Source organism: Coenobita brevimanus, chromosome 23 (genome assembly GCF_032717465.1).
Source record: "Coenobita brevimanus isolate Jiangsu-jjx chromosome 23, ASM3271746v2, whole genome shotgun sequence".
Classification (NCBI taxonomy): domain Eukaryota; kingdom Metazoa; phylum Arthropoda; class Malacostraca; order Decapoda; family Coenobitidae; genus Coenobita; species Coenobita brevimanus.
In genome coordinates, this window is record NC_136976.1 from 32,747,056 (window position 1) to 32,753,222 (window position 6,167).

Here is a 6,167-nt window from a genome sequence, read left to right on the forward strand (position 1 = left end):
TTTGATCTACACATCCTCTGCCAATCCTAAAGTCACTCTGTTCATCACTCAGTAGGACTTCTGATACCTCTCTTACTTTATATTACCTCTTCCATATACCTTCCCTACCACATTCAATAAACGTATGCCACGATAATTCTTGCACTCACTTCACTCACCTTTATATTTGTACAAGGATACAATCACAGCCTTTTTCAACTCTGCTGGCACAGTTGCAATTATCCATGCCTTCTTACATATCTCCAACAAGCACTTCATTTCACTCTCCCCATTGCATTTAAGCATCTCTGCATACTTATCATCAATCTCCGCTGCTTTCCCATTTTTCAGCCGCTTCACAGCACTCTTCATCTGTGCGAGTGTCACGTCTCCTGGTACTGCATTCCTTATCTGCACACCCCCAAAACCAATCATGTTTACAGTGGCTCTGCTCTCTATTCCCATTCATCAGGCTCTCAAAATATTCTTTCCATCTGGTCCTCACGTCATCCCCATGGGTTAATAATCTACCACTCACATCCTTCACACTTTTCTTACCGCTGTTGCTTCCAGATTTCCGCACCTCATTCCAGTATAACTTCCTATTTTCAGTGTAATTTGCATCCATTTTTCTTCCTAGATCATCATTTACCTCCTTTTTCCTCTTCACTAGTCTCTTTACGTGTTTCTTGGTCTCAGTATATTCAGTTTTTATATCAACTGAACCCCTGTCCTGTAACCATTCTAGCCACTTCTTCCTCTTTTCCTCCACTGCTCTCTTCACCTCTTCATCATGCCGTTCCTTTCTTCTTTGTTGTTACTCCTGCCGCACCACACACCTCTTTAGCATTCCTAACTACACAGTCCCTATATGCATTCCACAGGCTGCCCAGATCCATTTCATTCCAATTCTCTTTTTCTAACTCCTCCCCTACTTTGGTCCTGTATTCTTTTGTGTTTCTCTGATCCTCAGCGTCTCGACTTGCAGTCTTTCTCCTTCACTGCTCCACTCTCTCCTGGTCCCCATCATTCCTCTCAGCTTGATCTTGCATACCACAATCATATGATCTGACAGACCTCCACATCGTCCTCTCACGGCCCTCGTATCAGCAACCATTCCCATCATCGACCTCCCTATTAGCACGTAATTAATCAGGCTCCTTTCAACACGATCCCCGTTCCCTCTGTACCATTATCGTTTTCTCCTGGTACTCCATTGCAACCCATTATGTTATCCTCAGGACCAGTGCCTACTCTTCCACTCATATCGCCCATTACGATCACTTTATAGCTCCTGGGCATTTCTCCCACTGCTTCATCCAGCTCATTCCAAAACCTGTCTTTCTCTCTCACTCCTGTCCTCAAACGGTGCATACGCTCCAATCACAGCCACTTTCACCTTCTCAAACTTGAACTTGACATACATACATCTCGAGTTGACGCATTTGTAATCTCTCATTCCACTCTGCCATACCTCATTCATGAACAGAGCAACTCCTTCCATGCATCGTCCTTGCCCATTCATGCCCGATCTTACATATTTCACACCCTCCTACTCCTCCACTTTACACCCTTTCATCTTCGTTTCACACAGTGCCATCACGGCATATCCCGCATTCTTGAACACATTTGCCACTTCCACCCTCTTGCTCTCCTCATTCACACCTCTCATATTCCACATGGCCATGCAAATCTGCTCATTTGGTTGGGGCCCTGGGCAAGTTATTGGCCCTCCGAGGCTCTCTGAAACATTTGCCATGATTATAACCGGGCCAAGAACCCCGGTTATATGGTTACCAACCAGCGTAGTAAATGGTTTCCTGCGTACAGGAAACCATCTGGCTTGTCAGTCAGTGCGGCGACCATAAGGTATCCCTACATTGGGTGAGTGGATGATGGGCGTCCCCGTGTACCACATACATACATATATAAATGGGCACACACACACACACACACACACACACACACACACACACACACACACACACCTGCAGTGGTCTCTGTCCTTGAAGCGTTGCGAAAGTGATATAATCAAATGAAACCCACAACACGAAAGACGTGTGCCTGTGGGTTGAGTAGTAGATTTCTAGAATGTCTTGTATTATACATTTTCATAACGTCAACATACTTTACTCAGGTTGCAAGTGCTGTTTTAATTAAAATATTAGATACTTAACGGTAAGTTAGAACAAAAGCCACATTAACCCGTTCAGTCTGGAAATGTTAAAATCGGCTGTGGAGAACCTTTCTCACTGGAAGAGTTAGATGCATCCTCCATTAACCCCTTCACTGATATAGGTCTGTCCTTAGCTGTATTAAATCGTCTGGTGGTAGCAACAACAACAAAAATATGAGACTGAAGATGTTAATCATAAGTGTAACAAAAAATAAGAATATATATACTGTAAATATATATATATATATATATATATATATATATATATATATATATATATATATATATATATATATATATATATATATATTTATATATAAAGCGAAATATAAGAATATATATACTGTAAATATATATATATATATATATATATATATATATATATATATATATATATATATATATATATATATATATATATATATATATATATTTATATATAAAGCGAAATAAAAGTGCTATGAGCTGAACTCTAAACACCAAAATTTAGTACAAAACGTCCTGCAAAACAAAGCATTAACTTTGTACCCCCTCCACAATATTTCTACCCCCGATGTACTGTATATATGTCCCCCCCCAATGCATACATGCCCCCACTAATCTTGCTAGGTCAGCACCCTTTCCCACGCCTGAAGACGATGTTATTGCATCAGTTGATAGCAGACAGCGACACGGGCAGACTATTTTACTGTGAGCTTGTAATAAACTCCTTATCTAGCTGTTTGTACACGGAGTTTCTATCACCAAAGTATAGCAAGTTACATTTGGTAGCAGCGGTGTTTCGAACCATCACATTCTGACCGCCTCCTTGGATTTTTAGTGATACAACAAGATACACGACGACTCGCATCTGCCAGCCTCGCCCCTCCTCCGTGCCTCTATACCTTGGCTGTGCTTTTCGAGTGTACCATTTTTCTCACCAGTGCTCACCTCTCAAACCACCGCACCCATACGCCTTGTTCCTGACCGCATGTGTCGCCGTCGCCGACCTATGCACCTGTTGCACCTGTTTCCAGCACCTGTTCCGGACTCATCATAGCTCCTGCCCCCACTGTGCCACTTATCACTGTCTGCCCGCTGCCTGCCCACCACCATTCTCTGCATTTGCAACTCGCCAGCTCTACACCTGCCTTGCGCCGACATCTGCCCTCACCACCCACCACCGGCCTCCGCCGTCGCCCGCATCTGGTCTGCATTACGGAGCCTGCTAAGACCGCCACTCTCTGCCGGTGATTCATCGCGGCGTCTCTTCTCCTCTCCGTCCAGCTGTCTCTCCACCGCCGCCCGGTCCCGCCCAGCCCCGTCGCCCCGCCCCCCCCCGCCCCGCCCCGCCCCGTCGCCCCGCCCCGCCCCGCCCTCCCCCGCCCCCGCCCCGCCCAGCCCCAGCCCAGCTACGCCCAGCCACCCTGCACGTCATCCATCTCGACACTCCCGTTTCTACTGTGTAACTATAGTATATCTTTCCTTTCTGTAGAGATTATCCTCGATTTTCTCTACAGATTGGTTATTGTAAATATTCCATCTCATTTTCATTACCCCGTTTTCATCTTCACCTACGTTATTTATACTCCATCTCATCCTTCGCATTTTATTTAAACCATCCATGCCCGCACCTTCATTCATTTTCACACCTAGTGTATTCCATTCTCTCATTGTTATTTATACATTTCCACCTACGTATCCATCTTCATCCTTTCATCTTCCATTGCCGCATTAAATGTCATACTTTCCACGTCAACCGCTTAACGCCAGCCCTCTCGACCCGGCAATATCACCTGATCATACCGACTCTAACACAATCACTCATTTACGAAGTGGCAAAGAGTACCACCGCCCTGTACCTGAGACTCCCGTTTCATTTCCCGCAGAATCACTTCCTACCCATCCTACACTCGTAAATCCAGATACCTCCTCCTCTACTCCTGCCTCTACACTCCCTTCTTCCTCTACTCCTTCCCCTGTCGTTCCCTCTCCTGCCTCCCTTCATACCCTGTCTTGCTCGCCCTTAACTGCCATTACCTTCTCTCTCTCCCACACCTCTCCTGCCGCCACTTCTACACTTCCAGCCATGGCCAACCCTCCACAGTCTATCTATCTCGACGATGCCAATCGTCCCAAATTTACCGGCCAGGACCCAACTTGGTCTGTCTATGATTTCCTCAGAGAAGTCGAAACAGAAATAAACAATAGACAAATTACCGAGGAATCGCTCAAAGTAGCTTACCTCCTCGGTCGCTTGCACCACGGTAAATCAGACAACGGATCCGCGATCCGTGCAGGACATTTCGATAGCATTCGTACTTTGCTGATTTTCGTACGGAACTTATCAGCCTTTGTTGCCAGCATTCAAATACCGCGTCTCTCATGGGATTCATTAATCTCCTAAACCAACTAGATGAGGACTTGCGCGTCCCAGCGCAATATGCCAAGCTCCGCGAAGCTGCCGCCGCCATGAAACCAACTAGTAGTGAGATGCGCCAATTACTGGTAGGCACGAAATGGTTAGAAGACAAGAATGGCGTTCCAATGCTTTCACTCACCAACTTTGCTGACTTAATTGGTTACCTCAGATTCCTTCACTGGCTTACTCCTAAACAGCGAGAGCTAGCCTTGGAAATCGGTTTCAATCCAGGAGATAAAATTATTCAGGTCACTAAAGCCATTCATGAAAGAACAGGTTCGAACTACACGCGTCAGGGCACCACCCAACCCTTGGCCTCCTCAGTCTGTCACACCTCCACTACCCCAGACCAATCTCACTCCCGTCCCACCACACACGACAGACCTGCCACACATCGCTCTCCTACCGCAGGTCGTGATCAATCTACCGCCCGACGAAACAGACAATCTTCGATTCTTTGCTGGTACTGTGGTCATCCTGGGCATCGAGCATCCAGTTGCGACCATACATACAGACGTCCTCACTCCCAAACCAGACAGCGTACGCCTTCCCACTCACGTCGTCCACACTGCAAATACCACAAATCAAGCACGACTCACACCACTGAGGAATGTCGTTACCTCAACCGCCCACAGTCGGGGGAAGCGCCGCGCCTGTATCGGACCAATATCACGTAGAACCAGAAACCCAACTCCCCATCCGCCATGTAGGTCCCATAACATCCTCGGGTTTAGTCATTCTCGGAAGCAGTCATGACATACCAACGTCATTCTTCTTGGACACAGGATCTATAGTAAATCTCATCTCCGAAAATTCCTTACAAATTATTCATCGCCATCACAGCCACGTCAGTTTCCTAGAACCACCAGACATTCGCCTATGTGGTGTTAACGGCTCAGAGTTTAAGGTTAAGGGAAGAGTCACCCTTGAAGTCAAACTCCACAGAGATTTGCCCCCTATCCTCATTGAATTTCATGTCACTAATGACTTGCAGTATCCCGCAGATGCCCTTATTGGTTTCTCCACCATGGCACAACATTCCATTGCATTATTACCTGCTTGTGGTAGTATAGACATTTCTGGATTCCCGGTTTACACTATGGAATGTCCCCGTCCTGTTCTTACGATCAAATCAGTCCTTCAATTACCTCTGTCCCTATCACTACTAAAAAGTCCACCCCAGCCCAAACCACCACTATCATCATCTGAGAATACAGAGATCATTCCTCTACTGACTGCGAGCAAGGACATAAATTCCTCCATGTCTCCTGATACATCATCTCAGCCCTCGAACATGGCTCTTACCTCCTCTCCCGACAACACTATCGCTGACTCAGACATGTCTCAGTTACCTACCTCACACAGTCTGAATGATCTTCTCCAACACGCAGAGACGAAACGTGCAGTAACGAATACGTGCACAATTTTGTTACCGCATGAGTTCACCAAAGTCTCTGTTTGTGTGGCCGGTGCGAAAGAAGGAGTGGATGTACTAACCCTACCTGAGACGTGTTGTGTGAATGGCTTGACTTATGAGTCAGCGTGGTGTACAGTCTTAGAGGACAGTTTATGCTACCTGTACTTGCTCAATGTCACAAATGCTCCACTAAA